Source organism: Phacochoerus africanus, chromosome 6 (genome assembly GCF_016906955.1).
Source record: "Phacochoerus africanus isolate WHEZ1 chromosome 6, ROS_Pafr_v1, whole genome shotgun sequence".
Lineage (NCBI taxonomy): Eukaryota > Metazoa > Chordata > Mammalia > Artiodactyla > Suidae > Phacochoerus > Phacochoerus africanus.
In genome coordinates this window covers 100,426,280-100,445,719 of record NC_062549.1, presented here as the reverse complement: position 1 = coordinate 100,445,719, position 19,440 = coordinate 100,426,280, and the positions used below count along the sequence as shown (strand labels likewise).

At 43.5% G+C, this 19,440-nt stretch overlaps 1 protein-coding gene across 8 annotated transcripts in view; it reads left to right on the top strand.

Annotated features, from left to right (window-relative positions):
* Positions 1 to 19,440, top strand: part of BCL9 (BCL9 transcription coactivator) — an 88,586-nt gene that overhangs the window by 49,706 nt on the left and 19,440 nt on the right. For 6 of the 8 annotated variants that reach the window (XM_047784840.1, XM_047784844.1, XM_047784841.1 and 3 more), the window contains 2 exons: positions 15,011 to 15,146; positions 17,090 to 17,181. The gene's annotated coding sequence lies outside the window, so the exon portion shown is untranslated. Of the gene's footprint in view, positions 1 to 11,332; positions 11,453 to 15,010; positions 15,147 to 17,089; positions 17,182 to 19,440 lie in introns of those variants that run through there. The other 2 variants (XM_047784842.1, XM_047784843.1) reach the window with 2 other exon arrangements.

Genomic DNA, 19,440 nt, shown 5'->3' with positions numbered 1-19,440 from the left:
AATGCTTTGAGGGCATACCGTGCAAACTGCTGTGGTGTTATTTTCACATAGTTTTTCCCTTGCTCAAGGAGAGAAGCTGGGTGGGATAGCCTACACAGAGCACAGGCCTAGCTTTCAAATCTAGACTATGATATTTAACTATTGTGAGGCTTGGGCAAGTCATTTAACCTCTTCATTTTGGTTTTCTCATCTGTAGAGTGGGTATAATTACAAAGAACATTCAAGATGATGTACGGAAGATGCCGGTACCATATGCTGTGTTCAGTAAACTGTGGCTTAAAAAAAAAAAAAAAACCCTCAGTATATCCTTCTTGTATGCCTTCTCTACATTATCTTTTGTGTAATGAATTCCACCTTACTTAGCCACATGTATGCCCCACAGCATCCCAACACCCACACTGCAGAGAGGCTGTCATGTGGGATGATGAAGAGCCCTCGCCTCAGGTTGACTTGGGTTTTAATCTCAACTCCTACTAACTGAATGATATAGGACAGTTAGTTACTTTCCAAAACATCTGGTCCCTCAACTGTAAAACGAGAATAATAGTTCATACCTCATGAAGTTATTATGTGTATTAAACGAGACAATATAAATGTAGTGCTTAGAACAGGGCTTGGCACATGCACATACTGAATATCAGCCGCTGTCAGTACGGTTGTGTGTAAAACCTTTACTATTATCCCTTTCCGTCCACACTTAGGCTGTTCTCCTTTTAGACCCTGGCTTGCTCCTTTTTTCTCTTCCTCCAGAGTCATCGTCCCCTCCTGGAAATGTCCAAACCCTATTCTTCAAGGCCTAGTTCAACTTGCTCTTTTTTTTTTTTTTTTTTTTCCTTTTTATGGTCATGCCTGCAGCGTATGGAAGTTCCCAGGCTAGGGGTCCAGGCAGAGCTGTGTGGCAACACCAGCAGTTCAGCTTCTTTTTTTTTTAGGGCCTCGACTGCAGCATATGGAAGTTCCCAGGCTAGGGGTTGGAATCAGAGCTATAGCTGCTGGCCTACACCACAGCCACAGCAACACGGGATCCTTAACCCAATGAGCGAGGCCAGGGATCAAATCCGCATCCTCATGGATCCTAGTCGGGTTTGTTAACCGCTAAGCCATGAAGGGAACTCCCTGGCAGTCCAACTTCTGATCCTTCAAATTATTGCTTGCTACTCCAGACCCCCTACTCATTGCTTCCCCCCCCAACCCCAGAAATCTAGAGTTTGTGTCATGTCTATAATACAATTTAGGAATTAATTGTTATTAAAATTTTTTTGTTTCCTCAACTGGACTGTAAGTCCCCTGAAAGGGACTATTTCTTCAGCCTCTAATGAAATTCTCACTCTACTTATTTTGGCACTAGACAGATAGTAGGTGTTTATTAGTTTTTGATTGATAAACAGTAACTAAGAAAGCAAACATGTAAAAGTCGTTAAGAAATTTTAGAACCAGGGATTTCTTGATTTTGTGCAGGCTCCTTCATTAATATGAATCAAGGCTTATCCTGAGAAAAATTATTTATTCCCACACTCAGCATAGAGTGGAGAAGGGAGTGGTAGATGAAGAGTCTCAAAGTCAAGGTCAGCAGTGTTTGTTAAGTTAGTAAATCTTGTCTCTTCTGACCTTGTTTTTGTTTTCCTCACTGCTTCTTGGCATCTCTCGCCTCTCCTACCTCTTCCTCCAATCCCAGAGGACTTACTGCTCTCAGAAAGGCCTCCGAGTGTCTCCGTCTAGCTTGATTTCTGGGGAAAGTTCTCCACCCTCCAGAATTAGCCTTTTCTTTCTTCCCCATAGTAATGCTTCAGTACAGTTGGCAATTAGGAAAGATAGAGATCTGGCCAGACAAATAAATAAAATAAAACAAGGTTAACCCCTTATTATGTTCCTTCCCCAGAGCTTGGATAAGTGACATCTTAAACCCAAGGATGTGAATTTCTAGTGGCAGGATTTGAAGGAGTGTGTTAGGCGAGTTGAAGACATACCAGTGAGTGAGATGTGATGTGAGAATAAGTGAAGTATTGAGGAGATGGCCTTTGCAGTGCTCCTCAAATCTCTCCTAAGGCTAATCTCACTGTGGATAATTCTGAGATGGACAAATGTTAACAAATATTAACCAACATTTATTTGGCACTTACTATATGCCAGGCACTATTGCTACATGTTTGCATGCAGTTACTCATTTGTTCCAGGAAAAACTCAACCCTAGAGAGGTTCGGAAGTCTCCCTTCCTCCCTTCCTTCCTTCCTTCCTTCCTTCCTTCCTTCCTTCCTCTCCCTCTCTCTACCTTTATTTCCTTTCTTTCTTCCTTTCCTTTCCTTTCCTTTCCTTTCCTTTCCTTTCCTTTCCTTTCCTTTCTTTTCCTTTCCTTTTCCTTCCTCCCTCCCTCCCTCCCTCCCTTCCTTCCTTCCTTCCTTCATTTCTCCCTTCATTCCTTTCTCTCTCTCTCTCTCTCTCTCTCTCTCTCTTTCTCTCTTTCTTTGTCTTTTAGGGCTGCACCCAAGGCATACGGGAGTGTTCCCAGGCTATGGGTCAAATTGGAGCTGCAGCTACTGGCTTACGCCACAGCCACAGCAATGCCAGATACAAGCCACTTCTGTGACCTGCACCACAGCTCACAGCTACATCAGATCCTTAACCCACTGAGCGGGGCCAGGGATTGAATCCACATCCTCATGGATACTAGTCGGGTTCGTTACCATTGAGCTGTAATGGGACTCCAAGGAATTTTTCTAAAGTCACACAGCCTTTTAATGGCAGAGCTGGGATTCAAAGCCAGGCAGTCTGATTGAGAGCCCCTCCACCCAGAAATAGCTTTTTTGAATCTTGTAAGCATTCTGGGAATATGGAAGAGAACTTCATGAGAAGAACCTAGAGCACCTCCTTCATCATCATCATCATCATCATCACCATCACCATCACCAGCATCATAACAAAAAGGTTGTTATGCTGTTGTGTGCAGGGTACTACATAGAATGCTGGGAAGACAAAGGAGTCTCTGGCCCCACTGCATGTCTGAACCTGACCCCTGAGCCCTTCAGGTTGCTTCAGATGCTTCCACTCTCAGGAAACAATTTCTGCTCACCTCCCCCAGCTCCCAAACAGTGTGTCTCCTCTGACTGTCATTTTACTTTTCTGCCTCTGCTCTGCCATTTATTTATTACTTTCTATCTTGTATTTTGTTATTTATATACATTGTCACACAGCTGAGCCTTTGCACATTGCCGAGTCCTTTGCCTGGCTGACTCCTACATGTTCTTTAGGATTCGGCTCAGGTCTTATTGTATTCCCTGACTCTCCTGTCTGGATTAGATGCCTCTCCTCTGTGTGCCCCAAACGCCTGGTATTTATCCACATCATAGCATTTATTGTACTTGATTATAAATGTTTACTTGTTAGTATTCCTGACAGGATAGGTCAGGATCCTAACATCAGGGAACATGTCTTCTTATTCGAATCTTCAGGGCTTCACACAATATCTGGCACACATTAGGCACTTGCTAAACTTTTTTTTTTTTTCAATGAATGAATCTTCCATATAAGTTTGATTATGCTTTGAGGACAAAATTGCATATCTGGTTAATCTCAAGATACCCTGTACCTAGTAGATGCTCAATAACAATAGCAATGACTAAATGACTGCAAAACACAAAAAAGTGTAAAATTCTGCTCTCAGGATATAGGTGAGAACTGGGAACTGCAATAAAAGAGGAGTTCCCATTGTGGCTCAGTGGGTTAAGAACCCAACTAGTATCCATAAGAATTCAGGTTTGTCCCTGGCCTTGCTCAGTGGTTTAAGGATCCAGTGTTGCCTCAAGCTGCTGCGTAGGTCCAGACGCAGCTCAGATCTAGTGTTGCTGTGGCTGTGGCGTAGGCCAGCAACTGCAGTTCTGATTCAACCCCTAGCCCGGGAACTTCCATAATTCACAGGTGCGGTCCTAACAAGAAAAATGAATGGATGAATGAATGAATGAATGAATGAATAAATAAATAAATAAAATGAAAGATAGCTGATATTAAAAGTTTGGGAGTTCCTGTTGTGGCTCAGTGGTACCAAACCCAACAAGTGTCCATGAGGGCATGAGTTCAATCCCTGGCCTTGCTCAGTGGGTTAAGGATCTGGCATTGCCATGAGTTGTGGTGTAGGTCGCAGACATGGCTCAGATCTGTGGCTATGGTGTAGGCTGGCAGCTGCAGCTCCAATCTGACCCCTAGCTGGGATCTTCTGTATGTGTGAGTGTGGACCTAAAAAGACTAAAAAAATAAAGTTTGCACATTAGACTATTTTCTAAAATTGGTAACATAAACATCTACTGCTGAAATTAATGATAAAGAAAATAACTTTTTTTTTTTTTAAATTTTGAAGTTCTTTGGCCAGTAAAACGCAGTCCAGTATTCAAACCCAGGTCCAGGTGACTTTAAAGACAGTATTGTTCCTGTTATACCACGTTGTTGAGATATTAAGATAGAGGGACCCTAGTTGGGCCCAGAAGACTCAATAGGGTGTAAGAAATTAGAGAGAAATAGACACTGCTCAAGTGGGAATATTTTCAGGTCTTTTAGGAAGATCTATCTGGAAGGAGCACAGAGAACTGACTGATGAGGGGAGAAGCTGGAGACAGGAATTTCTATGTGGAAGTTATCACAATAGTCCCAACTTGGGAATGGAAAACAAGACATGGATTTAAGGAGGAATTTATGGACATTGGTGATTAAGAAAATATATAGACAACTGGGAACTTTGAGTCAGGATTATTCCAAAGTGTTGAGCCTAAGTGAAAGACAGTGAATTCAGAGGTGGGACTTAATTTTGAGAGATGGCATTTGTTTCTTGATGTGTTGACTTCAAGATGGGCAAGCTGAGTATAGAAATGCAGGATTTAAGCTAAAAAGAGGCCTGGGCTAGACCTATACATGTGTCGGTCATCTGCAAAGAGGTTATGGCTAAAGTTAAGAGAGTAAGAAAGAGAGATCCCAGGAAGAAGTGGAGAAAGAAGTTCAAAGAATCAAAGAGTTTAAGTTAGGAATATTCAGGGAATGCTCAGGTCAAGGGAGAATTTAAATTAATAAAGAAGACAGACCTTTAGGCATCTATTCAAAGGACATGAAATCTTGAGATATCTGCACCCCTATGTTCATTGCAGTACTATTTACAATAGCCAAGACATAGAAACAACCTGTGTCCATCGGCAGATAAATGGACCAAGAAAATGTCACACACACACACACACACACACACACACACACACAGTGGAATATTACCCAAACATAGAAAAGGAGGAGATCTTGTCGCTTGCCATAACTTGGGTGAAACTCGAAGACATTATTCTAAGTGAAGCAAGTTAATCAGAAAAAGACAAATACCATGTGATTTCACTTATATGTGAAATCTCAAAAAACCTAACTCACAGAAACAGAGAACAGATTGGTGGCTACCAGAGGCAGAGGATAGAGGGCTGGGGGGAAATGTGTGAAGGTCATCAAAAGGTACAAACTTCCAGTTATAAGATAAATAGGTTCTGGGATGTAATGTGCTGTGCGATGGCTATCGCCAACCAAACTATTGTATACGTCATAGACAGATGCAGTTTTTTTCTCAAGACCACATCTGTGGCATATGGAAGTTCCCAGGCCAGGAAGTGAATCCAAGCTGCAGCTGTGGCAGTGCCAGATCCTTTAGCCCACTGAGTCAGGCTGGGAATTGAACCCATGCCTCTGAAGCAACCTGAACTGCTACCATAGGATTCTTAACCCACTATGCCACAGTGGGAACTCCTGTATTGTATATTTGGAAGTTGTTAAGAGAGTAGATCTTAAAAGAGCTCATCATACACACAAAAACCTAAATATGTGAGGTGATGGATGTTAACTAAACTTAGTGTGGTGATCATTTCACAATATATACATATGTCAAATCATTATGTCGTATATCTTAAACTTATACAATGTTATATGTCAATGACATCTCGGTATAATTGGGGAGGAGGAGGCAAAACCAGAATATCCTGGTATCTTGGAATTCATATTGTAAGAGATTCAGTAAGGAAAGGATATTCATTGGATGGATTTGGTGATTAGGTTTGGCCATATGGGAGAGAGAATTTTGGTAAAATGGTTGGATTAATTATAGAGGAAGAAAAAGAACTGTGGTGGCAGAGAATATTGGCTACCCTTTGGATAAATTGGGAATAAAAAGGAGAAAAAAGAGTATTTGTGTAACAGAGATTTTACTGAAGCTACTAAAGTGAAAAGTAAGTAGACGGAAGAGAGAGAACTGAGCAAAACACTTCTGAGGTGGCATGAGATGACTGTTTGGTCCTGCAAAATGTAGGAGAAGTAGTGGATAAAATTTGGAATAATGGCTGTGGGAAATGATAAAGGAGGCAATGAAGATGCATGAAAGGATTGCCAAAGTAAAAGTAATAAAGTCCAACTGAAGTTTCATTGCCTGAAATTTGGTTGAGATCCATTTTCTTGGTTTCATGTTTTTTTTCCCTGGTAATGTCTGCCAGCCAAGGAGTGGAAACAAATGTGTGTACGTCTCTGCATTAGGAATTTCCATTGCTGGGATGATGGGTGGTCAAGGATTCCCAAAAGGCAATGAGCACAACCCAGATGCAAATCATGGAGGTGAGATCAAAGCTGCAATGGCTGGGCAGCAATTCCAGAGAAGCTGGGAAAAAGTAGATTGTGGGAAGTGAGACGAGTTCAGCAGTGAAGGCAGAACCCAGGGAAAACGTAAGAGATGTATCCAAAGGGCAGAATTCCTAGAGAGATGTCTAGCAGAAGAAAATGGAATGAAATGGTAGAAATAGTAGAAATACACAGAATTCTTGTTGGGAAAGAAGTTAAGAATAAGAAACCAAATAGTTAATTAGTCGAAATTTAAGAGGAAGAGAGACATAGGACTGTAAGGACAGGTGTGAAGAACCGGCATGAAAATCAAGAGATTCGAGGAGAAATGGTTAGAGCTCATGGAACACCTAGGTTGTTACTTAAGCCATGATAGACTCTGGCTAAATTGAAAAACTGGGGAAGGAGATCAGCCTTTATATATGAATCATTTAGGGCTCAGGAGTTTGCAGGATAAATGTCACAAAAATCGTGACTTTTAACAGACAGACAGGAGTTCCTGTTGTGGCTCAGTGGGTTAAGAACCTGACATAGTGTCTGTGAGGATGGGGGTTCAATCCCTAGTCTCAATCAGTGGGTTAAGGATCCAGCATTGCCTCAAGCTGTGGCACAGGTTGCAGATGGGGTTCACATCCATTGTTGCCATGGCTGTGGTGTAGGCTGGCGACTGCAGCTCTGATTCAACCCTTAGCCCAGGAACTCCCACATGCCATGGGTTCGTCCATAAAAAGAAAGGGGAAAAAGAAAAGAAAGAAAGAAGACAGACAGACAGTAAGCTTAGGAGGCACAATCATGAAGGTCTGAGTGTGAAAATAAGGGGGAAATATTGGTGGTACCTTCTAAAGGGTCATATCACTGATCTGTCAGTGCTTTATAGATAGGGTGCCTCTAATTCCCAGGTTGTGGAAAGCAGATAGGTGGGGACACAAAACAAGACCCAAGTTCACATTGGAGTACCAGTGATGCCAGGTGGAGCTGCAGGAAGGAAAGAGGTGGGAATACTGATTTCTTTCTTACAGAAGAGATATTAAGCCCTCAATTTTCCTGGCAGGGATGAAGCTCTGGAACTCCCCAGTGGCTAAATGAACTAGTGAAAGCCAGGATGGGGAAATTTGTTTCTCCTTTCTGGGCAACCTAAAGAAGAACTCCCTTCCTAGCTATTTTATTACAGCATTGGACAGTAGCACTGTGACAGTCAAGAGGCCATTCCATTCTAACCCCGCATTTCAGTCATAAATGACCATCTTGTAATATTCCTTTGGGGTTGAAATTATTGGTTTGGACAGTGACTTAGATAAATTAGTAAGAAACAGTGTAAGCAGCAGGAAATCATGGACAAACTAAGGGCTTTGACCAAGGCAAGAATTTGTTAGGGCCTCTTATAACCCTAGCACCAGCTGGCTAGGCTGAGTGGGTTCAACTTTTCTGAGTCTGAATTTCATCATTCCTAAGGTAGAACTTCACATTCTCTCCTCCAACAATAAATATCATAGGAATGAACAATCCTTAGAAGTTGGAACAGGGCTAGAGTGTTGGACTTAAATCCTAGTCTCTAAAAACGGTCATAATCTTGGCAAGTCATTAAACTTCTGTGTCTTAGAATTCTCATCCCTAAAATAGGAGGTAGTTCTTTCCAACTCTAAAGTTTAGGTATGAGTTTGTCAAGAGCTGGGAGAACAAAAATATTTCGAAAGTGGAGTTTGCAGGTAGAAAAGACTGACAATAAACTTAAATAACAGACACTGTGATTTGTTGAAGAACTGGAAGTCAAATGTACCATCCATGTTTGCATCACAGTTAAGTGCATATATATATCATTATGAGAAGCAAATTTCAGAAAGTAGAAAAAAAAAAAAACTAGTCTCTTTAGTGTTGAAAGCTTTTATTTTTAACAATATTCCCATTTGGATTAAAAAATGATTTCTCCTCGAATTTCTAGAGTAACAGAATAGAGTAACAGAAATAGTGTGAAGCTTTTATTTATAGGATGCTTTTAAGAATGATTTAATCATTATCCATTAGTATTTGTATATACACTGTGCTATATCCCTATACAGCAAAACAGAATTCTTTAGTTGATATGGAAGTGCATGGAAGTTAGAAAATTCAGAGCACAAAAAATTCTAGTAAGATAGATAAACCATTTAATACAATAATAATATTTTAAAATACATTTCTATCCCATGTGCAATGTAGCTAAATTAACATTACTATGGAGTCTCTAACCTTTAGATTTCATGACTTTTGGCTTGCTTAAATTCTCAGAATCAGTACTCTTTTAGCCTCCTGTGGCACACTCAGTATTCATTTGCTTTTTTCTTCTAGTTCAGTAAATAATTATAAAGTCTGACATATGTGGTTAAGTGAGAGTGTAAAGCCTAGTAAAATGGGTGACTTTTTTGCATGTGTACTATTGTTTTAATGAGTCTGTTTTTGAGCTTTCTGAGTAGAGGTGAACTGGTCTGGAACACTCCAGCCCAGAGTTTATTTAAGAAGTGTTTTTCACTTACAGATGAAGTCTATGAATCCGTTCTTTCCACCTACATTAGCAATCCCAAAAGCTTCTTGTATATTCTTGGGTTCAGTTGCCTTTTCACATGTCCGTAACTGACTTTTTCCTCCTGCCTTCTGAAACATCGGTATGCCCCTCTGTAAAACTATTCTATCACCAAAATTTGACAGAAAAACATTTTATTTTAATTATTTCCCAACTGGAATCCTTCGATTGATCTTAAATTTATATTGTTTATACCTACTATTGTCTTTTGTCTTTATATGCTCAGTCATAACAGAAGACTAAGAGAAAATATCTTGTTATGAAAAAACAGTTTTTCATAGAACTCTAAGCTGGGGAGCCGTGGCATAGAAACTTAAATGACCAGCCAAGAGTTTTAAACGGTTTCGAAAGCTTTATCATTTAGGGTTCTCCTGAACCATCCTTTACAACCACACCATTCGTTAAAAGATTGCCCCAAGGAAGGTTTCCTATTTTCTAGACAGAGAAACTGACATAGAAATAAGTACCTGGTAAAAACCATGGTGATAGAAGCAAAAGCAGAAGAAAATTTATCTACTTCTCTTGGCCATGTTGCCTCCATCTATCTTCAGGGAGAATACACAGTACATTATAACATAGGCAGTCTTCACTTAGCTGATTCAAAAAAGCTGTGGGGCCAGTGTACATAGTTGCAGAAACGTCTTAGACCAAGACTCTACAAAGCACAAACACAAGAGATGTAACGACAGTGTGCGCTGGGGAGGGCTGTGGAGCAGATGGGACTGTCTGTAATAATAGTTGGGCATGGCAGCAACAAGGGCCACAAAGGTAAAACAGGAGTAGTCTGAGCTTTATTCAGCAACATGCGCTCACCATGATGCCGTCATTTTTCCCTCTGAGGAAAAAAAGTGCAATCTAACGGGTTACCCTGTCACTTCACAGGGGACAGTGCCGGGCTACCCAGGCTCTGAGCTCTCCAAAGCACAGGGCCTTCCAAAAATCAGGGAAGCGAAACTGTAATTTAAAAAGCGGTTGTGAAGTGATTTGAGGATCCGGGCAGAGGTCCTCTTTCGGCACTAGGTAGCGATGCTCGAGCGGGGCTAGGTTGGGCCCTTTATAAGGAAGGAGAGACCCTGCACCAGCCACCGCATCTGCAGGACCTGGCGAGAATGTGCTTTGGAGAAGGTGGAAGAGAGTGCAGCCCCAAGAGGGGCCTTGCACCCTTGGGAAGGGAGAAAGCCGGCAACAGCAGAGGCAGTGCAGAGATTGAGGGGTGAAGACAAGGGACGGGAGAGGGGGTGAGGCAGGGTGGAACCGCATCCAGGAGGTGGGCGGGGGTCGCCTTGAAGACTGAAGACTAGGCCTGGACCAGGACTGCAGGGAAGTGTGAGGGAAAGACCCCTTCCTTTGGCAGCTCCCAATTCGTTTGTCAAAGATGGCCAAATTCTACGCTGCCCTTCCCCCCTCCGCGCCTTTTCCACTGGGTTGCTCCCCAGTGCTGCAGGAGGCGGTGGGGTGGTCGGAGTGAATGTGTGCGTGGGAAGGGAGGTGCGGGGAAAGAAGAGACCATCCCTGGCCGCAACTCCCACCCCGCCAGCCCTTTGGGAGGTTGTTTTAGTCGAGAAAGGGGGCTCTGCCGCTTTAAGGTGGGGAGTAGGCGGCACCTCTGCCCGGGTGACGAACTGAGGAGGGGACCTGGTGGGCGTGTCCATGCAAAGCAGGAGGTGGTGCTGGCAGTGGGCGGTCCCATAGTAAAATATTGGAGGGAGGGGCGGGGTCCAGGAGGCGAGGCTACTTGGTGGGCGGGGCTCAGGGGGCGGTGCCTCTCCGGGAAGGCGGGGGGGGGGGAGAGGAGGAAGCGGCCGGGTTGGTACCATTGCGCGCGTTCCGGGAGGGGGACAAGTGACATTCCCTTGGAGGGGGGCGGGCCCTTCCCAGCGGCGGGGCCCTGCGCTGAGGCGGGGAGGGGCAGTCCCCCTTCCCCCGCAGGGCGGGACGTCAGGCCCGGGGGGGAGGGGGCACTTCTCGGCTCGCGTTCGAGGCGGGGCTGGCGGTACCTTTCGTGGCGCGGTGCGGCTAGGGGAGGGCCGAGGGGAGGGGGAAGGGGCGGTACCGGGAGGGGGGAGCCGGAAAGGGGGAGGCGCCGGCGGACAATGGAGCCTATGTGTGCCTGCGGGAGTGGGACGGCGCCGCCGCCGCCGCTGCCGCCGCCGGGGGGAGACGCTGCGCCGCCGCTGCCGCTGGCCCCGGCCCCGGCCCCCCGGGGCTGAGAGCCGCCCGGGACCGAAGCCCCCCTCCCTTACTCCGCTCCTCTTCCCCTCCCCCACTCCGGCCTTGGGGGTAAGTGGCACTTCGGGGGGAGGGGGAGGGGAAGGACCCGAGCCGGGGGTTGAGGGGGCCCGGGTCCGCGTCCGCGTGTTTTGAGCCAGTCTGGGGGCTGGGGTGGCCTCAGCCGCGGGAGCTGTGGGGGTGGGGAGGGGAGAAAAGGGGCGGGGGTCGAGGTTGCGGATTTAGAGAGTTGAGTCTGGAGAAACCTGTGGGGGGAGGTGGGAGGTCGTCCTCTCCCTGCCGCTCTCTGAGCAGTGGGGAGAGACGAGGCATCTCTCGTTTTTTGGGTTTTTTTTTTTTTTTTTTAAGAGGTTGTGTCCCAAGTGGTGCTTGGAGAGGCAGAATGAGATGGGACGGTCCGAGGCTTCTGGGGATGAAGGGGCATTGGAGGGGCGAGATGGAGAGCTACATGAGGGAATTCGGGTTGAGACGAACAGAGAGGTTAAGGGGACTTTGCAGGCCAGTGACTTGTTGAAGGGTGGGGGGAAGTGAAAGCTAAGAAGAATGTTCGTGTAAGTAAAGGGCTCCGGCAGGTGAGGTGGTGATGTCTGGGTCACTGAGTCATTGTGGGGGTCGTGGACACACCAGTGATTTCCCAAGTGGAGCTCTAGTCATTGACCTTTGAAAGTTGCGAAGGTATTAAGATGTCACTGCTTAATGCTGGGTGAGCCTGGTAAAATGGAGATATCCCAAGGAAAAAACAGCAGGGTTGAAACTATGTTCAGAGGGAAGGGCCAGAGGCCTTTAGTAAGAGTGTTGCTGGGGGCCTTCTGTGAAGATTCCCAAGCCTGAAGGAGGAGGCCTGAAATCTGTCCTCAACAGCCCTACCCTGTGATAGAAAGGAGTGACTTAGAGCCTAGACTACAGCCCAGTTGGGGACTAATAAACTTGTTAGACAATGCAGAGAGATGGACAAAACTGTGTCTTGGTGGAGAGAGACTAGGGTGGGATAGAATTGGTGCAAAGTTAGACTTTGGTTAGGGCAAACATGGACAGATACCTGGCAATGACTTTGGTGGGAAAATGATTTTAGGGGCCGTATAAAAACTTATGTTTTGATCAGTGGTGTGCGATGGTGGTTTTTTTAGCCTTTGATATATTCAGGAATTAAGCATTCATTCTTGAGCCAGAGTTTTGGACTCTTGTACACTGTGCACAAAGTGGTGAATCAGAATTAGCAGGTAGGAAGGATAAATAGTAAAATAGTTGAGTATGGGGTAGGGGACAAGTGGCTATGTAGGTAAGACTCGTGAGTGGCTTAACTTTTGGCTGTTCATGGAGATTGTACAACATGATCGTCTTGTTGATTCTGGGTTTTGACTGGATACTAATTGTTTGGGAAGTTTTAACAAGGAATTCATGTTAGCGTGGATAATGTTATGGTCCTAAGTACCAATTTAAGAAAGACCTCCTTACTAACTATTGAAAAAGACCTAACTTATAAGAGATATGAGTTAATAAAAAGAGCATTTAAAAGGCAGAAAGACGCTTTGAGGAATGAGGGCTCCATTAATTGGTGGTTTGGATAAGAAGAGAAAATTCAATGCAAACTTGAGACTGGCATGACATTTCATAGTTTTAGAATCTAGGATCTAATGGTATTGAACCATTAGAATATTATTTTGTAATAAGACTGTCGAATGTAAGATGATAATAGTTCCTAAATACATGGTAGATCAATAAAGAGGTTATTGCCTAAAAGATGAAGGAACAATTTCGATACTGTTCTTTTCTTATAAGGCAAGTTGTGTGTAGTAACTTGGCTCCTGAGCTTAGGACTCCTGACCTGGATGCTTAGATGACTAGCATAAGTGAAAAAGCACTGACGTACGTTGGAATTTATTCTATGGGGTGTTTTTCCCATGGCCTTCAAAAGTGTCTGTTCCTGTGAATCAAAAGAAGATGCTCTCTGGCTTGTAGGGGAAGGAAAGTACAGAGGTTTCACAAGCATTAAATCAACTAAATATTTGATCATGGTGATTTGGTGTAATGGGTTAGAGCCTTGAACTTGGAATCAGGAAGCTGGCTTTCTCACTGACTTCTATTTGACTTGAGACAAATCTCTCATAGTTATTCTCCAGTTTTCCCATTTATGAAGTGGTCTACCACTGCCTTGACCACTCATAACACACTGCAGTGCTTAACGAGTTAATACTTATCTGCAAAGTGCTTTGGTCACTTCTGGGAGTGAAAGTTTATGTAGCCCAACTTTTTTTCTCACTTCTAAAAAGCTTTCTCAGGAAAGGACCAAATTCAGCTTCTGTAGCAATTACAGCAGCATACGTGATCAAGGAACAAAAAGGAGTACCTTACACAGCCCCCTTGTTCTATTGTCTGGGTTTTGGTTTTATATTAGTTTTGAAAGGTGATACCTTGTCCCCATTTAGTGGTAAGACAGGCAGAGTGATGACAATTGTAGAAATGTAAGTGAAGATCCCCATGAGAGAGTGGGAATACACATGTTGCGATGCTGACCCTAAGTTTGTGTGACTTTGGACATACTACTTGGCTTCCTGGTAGCTTAATTTTGACTATGAAGTACTGCTGGTGGAATGACTTACTTGTCTGTCTGCCTTGGTGACTCTCTGAGGGTCTCTAGAAACTTTATTTGCTCTAGATTAGAAGTTCTTAACCTTCTATGTCCTGTGTACTCCATTGGCAATTTAAAGAAGCATAAGACTTCTTCTGAGAATCATGTTTTTAAAATGTATAAAATAAAATATGTAGAATTACCAATGATGTGGAAACAGTTATCAAAATGTTAAGCAGTTGTGATGCAGTAGTTTATATGCTTCTTTATAACACATTAAATAACAAAATATAGCTACAGGTGTAACAATAGTATAATGTTGAAGTAGTGGTAAGTGTAAATATTCTGTCGAGATATCTGTAGCAACTGTAATGTAACGTGAGGTGTTTTGTGGTTTCTCTTGGTGACATGGTCACAGGATTGCTAATACTACTGTGGGTTGTTACCTGCATTCATGGTTAGCACGTGGTGCTATCTTTTACTTAGAGGTTAGTGAGTATGAAGATCAAAAGTTTCTCCAGCCAAGTTCACAGCTGCCACCCCTCCCCTAAAGTCTCTCCACAGACCCCCAAGGAAGTTGCGGATCCCAGTTAAGAGCCCCAGCTCTAGACCAATTGATTTTGGAAAGTTGAATCTTATGCCCACTTGTGTTTTATGCTTTGCAGTATTTTTTTCAGCATCTTCACCGTGCTCTGAACAAGGGCATAGAGAAGATATGATATAAAAGTCTATTTTGCAACCTGTGGTAACTCTTCTTGGTTGGGGAGAAAGTTAAAAACAATGATTAGAATGAAGCTTTTGTGTCTAAGGGATTTTGCTTTTCATAACTTCCCAGTCTTCAGTGGGATAGATTTAAGCTACAGTGCTCCAGCTCCTTGCATTTTGAGTTTTAGTGGTTTTGCCTTCCTTCCCCATTTTTGACCTATTTATTTTCTTACTATTCCTTCTTTCAAATACTGTTTTGGTCACAGAGCATTGGTTTTCTTCTGCTGGTGGTGTGAATTGGGGTATGAACTTTTCCATTCTTCTCATTCCTGTAGGACCGAATGTGGGACTAGCTGGTGTCACTCCACTTTGACCTAAAAATTCCTTTCTGTTTGGGAGGCAGAGATCACTCTTGGAAAGTTCCTCTGTGTCCCAATGTTAGAAGAGAGAGCAAATTGGACGTCTTGAAAGGTAAAGAGCCCGACGATGAGCCTGTAACTTCTGTTATTCAATCTGTGTATTTTGGATTTTGTTTCTGCTTCTCTTGTGAGGTATCTTGTAAGTTAAAACTATATTTGTTCATTATGGTAGAAGTTCCCTAGGCAGAGGTCATCAAGTTAAATGCAAGTCATAACTGTAAGTGTGATTACCTTGTACTTTTCTGTGAGCAGGGACTTCTGCAATGTCTTATTTCCTAGGAAAGGCAGATGGTGAGAAGTTAAACAGGTATTTATTGTGTCATCTTTGGTTTGTGTGACTGTGAGACAAGAGTAGAAATACACAGGTCCAAGCTCATCATAATACGTGGGTCAACCAGCATTTATTCAGTTTCTCTTGGATGTCAGGTGCTGAGATGATGACCCTTTCCTCAGGGAGTTCCCTGACTGTACACAACAGGGGTACAGCTTTAAAAGTGTTATAACAGTGCCATGAATGTGACACTGTGGGGCCATGGAGGAGATTCCTGGGAGTAGTTTAGAATCAAGGAACGTTTCAAAAAGAAGGGACATTTGTGCTGAAATTTTCCTTTGGGTAGCCATTATTCTAAATGATGATCGATGAAGTTCATTTTTCATTTTTGAATGGTTAAATTTTGCCTAAACTCTTGAGCCTGATACAAATTTATTTGCCTGCTTAAGGTTTATTAGCTTGAGGGATAATAGATGAATTTTTACCCTTTGAGTATGGAAATATACATTATTATTTTGGGGGGTGGGGGGAACCCAAGGATTTCTCGCCAAGCCCATGGTATAGTTTTCTTTTCTCCACTTGTTTGGGAAAGATAGGTTCTTCCTATAGTGTACTCTTTTGAGAGGAAGCTTTTTAGTGGTTGGTATGCCAGAAGTTAAGAATGAGCTAGGAATGGAATCCTAAGGCCTTTTAGTTCCACATTCTAAGTTTGATACTATGCCTTTTATGGTGTAGTGGTCATAGCATAGAAATGAAATTTGTTAAACATGACATAGTTGTAATAAACTTGACTTCTTAGAGCAGGAGAATGGGAAAGGATCATTGGAAGAGTCGAAATTGGAATTGTAGAGGTGATTCTGAGCTAAGTTATACTAATTTGTTTATGCACAACTCTATGGCAACCTTATAGAGTCTCCTTTTAAAGACTCCTAAATAATTTGGCCTTATGACAATCTGGAACTTGGTTCTTCCTTGCCATTTCAAAACTATAAATTCTGGGCAAAGGGGGAGGGAGGTGTTGCTCAGCATTATAATTCTAGTTTACAAGGACTAATGTTGGAAATTGTCCTGCTGGACAAGTTACTCAGTGTTTTATTGACTTATCTAACTCTGTTCAGTTTAGCATTTCACACACAGTAGGCTCTCAGTCAGAGGAATTCGGAGGCCCTGTTGTTCAGCCCCATGTCCTCCCAAAAGCTTGTGAAAGTAAATTTTCTTGCCAAATGCTTGCCATTTAGAGTTACAGTTGAGCATAGGAAGGAACAGTGAATAGTGTTTACTTTGTGAATTTGAAAGTTTACCTGGAATTTTGTCTTTCACCTTTATAGTCAGCTCCCAATTCTCTGTACTAATTAAGAATGGGAGGAAGCAAAAATGGGAGGTTTTTTTTTTTTTTTTCTCCTACTTAATGTTTAGAAAAATAGAAAAGTTTACTTTATTTGCCCTTAATAAGTCTCCAGTCTCTGAAAAGAAAATATGCAGTTGGGAAGGAAGGACAGTCACAAGGGTCCTGAAATATCTGTGGATTGGATGATACTCCCTTTCATAATTGGAAGTTGATTCTGTTTACATGGGGGTTGACAACTTCCCCTTAAACCAGTATTCTAAAATAAGTAGGAAACCTGCTCTTCCCTTAAGATGTTCAGTAACAAAATGATGCTATTGATTTTTTGTTTCGTTTTGATCACTTAGAAACCCTTTTTCTTTACTTTATCCTCATCCAGGTGAGGGTCACCTTTGAGAAAGAGGTTCCTGGCCTCCTCCTCCTCCTCCCTTCCAGGATGAGCACTGCCGTGTCGTGACCCTTGGGGTTTTGGTGAGTAGCCTGATGGATGATAGCATGAGAAAGTTTGCCTGGATTAGAAAGATAATCTTGGGGAAAAGCTTCAACTTTTATTCAACGCATATTTTTGGACCAATACCATGTGTCAGACACTATAGTTAGGTGCTAGGAATTCAAGGAGGAACAAGTCAGTCTTGATCCCTGCCGTCACGGAGCCCAGCGTGAGAGATGAATGTTATGCAAATTATCACATGATTATACAACATGGAAATGTTGTGAAGGAAAAACACGGGATGCTGTGAAAACAGCATAATGGAGAATTTCATATAGATTGGTGGCCTTTCAGTATCCTTTCTCTCTGAAAAAGAAATACTGGGTGTTCCTGCTGTGGTGCAGTAGGTTAAGAACCCTATTGCAGCGGCTCAGGTTGCCATAGAGGCAGGAGTTCCACCCCTGGCACAGTGGTATTAAAGGATCTGATGTTGCCGCAGCTGCAGTGTAGGTCACAGCTGTGGCTTGAGTTCAATCACTGGCCCAGGAATTTCCATGTGCAGCCTTAAGAAAGGAAGGAGGGGGAGTTCCTGTCATGGCTCAGTGGTTAACAAATCCGACTAGGAACCGTGAGGTTGCATGTTCAATCCCTGGCCTTGCTCAGTGGGTTAAGGATTCTGGCGTTGCCATGAGCTGTGGTGTAGGTTGCAGACTCAGCTCAGATCCCGCGTTGCTGTGGCTCTGGCGGAGGCTGGTGGCTACAGCTCCGATTTGACCCCTAGCCTGGGAACCTCCATATGCCGCAGGAAGCAGCCCTAGAAAAGGCAAAAAGACCAAAAAAAAAAAAAAAGGAAGGAGGGAATGGTGGAGAGAGGGAGGAAGACCGAAGCCAAGATTTCCTTTACTCAGCAAAAATATGCAGACTTGATATGGGAAGGGCAAGGGTGATGGAGAGAGGCATCAAGAATAACTCCCAAATTTCTAGCATGAGCAGCTGGGTGGATGAAGGTGCCGTATACTTAAATGTGGAAGAATGGAGGAAAAGTACTTTGGGAAGGGAGGCTATGTAAAGATGAATTCATTTTTGACTTTGTTAGGTTTCAGACATTGAGGGAGATGTCAGGCTGGTGGTGGTGTATACAGGTTAGCAGAACAGAGGCAGAGCTGGAGGTGTAAATTTGGGAATTGTTGACATGGAAAGAACTTATAGAATGAGAAGAGGACCCAGGGTAGAGTGGTGAAGAACTCGAAATTGTAGAGATTGGGTAGAGACGGGGCCAGCAAAGGAAGCAGATAAAGAGTGAATGGGGAGGTAGGAGGAAAACGGCAAAGTGTGGTGTTACGGAAACCAAGAGAGGGGAGTTTCAAGAAGGAAGTGATCAACTGTCAGAGTCTAAGAGATGGAGTAGGATGAGGTTAGAAAATCGGTCACTGGTGACCTTAACAAATCAGTGGTTTTTGTGATCTGTGGGTAGAAGTTGGTTTAAAAATGGTTAAAGGGTGAATGGCAGGTAAGGAAGTGAAGACTGTGTGTCTTATCAGCTCTGTAGAGAAACTTGGCTCCAAAGGGGAATAAAACACTAGAGCTAGGTTTTGTTTTGCTTTATTTATTTATTTTTCAATTGGAAGATACTACAAATGTCTAAAGGCTGATCGGAAATACCCAGGGGATGCAGGAGATAGAGGGGTGGCCATGGGAGAGAGTGAGAGCTTGCAACAAGCTGGAAGGGATGGGGCCTAGACCACCTGTGATAGGACTGGCCTTTGGGGGAAAAATGGGCCTTTTTTTCTTTTTTTTTTTTTTGAGGTTCAGTAATAGAAAAGAAAGAGGGGAGGGGTACTGATAAAAACAGGTTTGCAGATTTGGTGGTGAGGAAATCCTTCCTGGTGACTTCTCCCTGTGAAGTCCTGGGCAAGGCCCTGCACTGGGAGCGGGGAGGGATGGGGGGAAGGTGGTGGTTGGAGATGGTGAAGGTATGGGATGACGTTAGGCAGAATAGGTGAGTGCCTGTGCTGGGAATGGTGGTAGTCATAGTAACAGTTAACCCGAATGCCTCTGTTGTGCTGCCGAGCATTTTATGTGTGCTGGCTCACCTTGTCCACCAAGTCCGTGCTTTGACAGGCACTGCAGTGATGAAGAGTGCAGCCAGAGTGTCTGGCTGGACGCCAGCTCCACCACTTACTAGGGTGTGACCCAACTTAGTTGGGCAGATTACTTACTGTTGTTTCAGAGCCTCGGTTTCCTTGTCTCTGAAATAGGGATAGTAGTAGTAGCTGCCTTCTGCCGTTGTTGTGAATGAG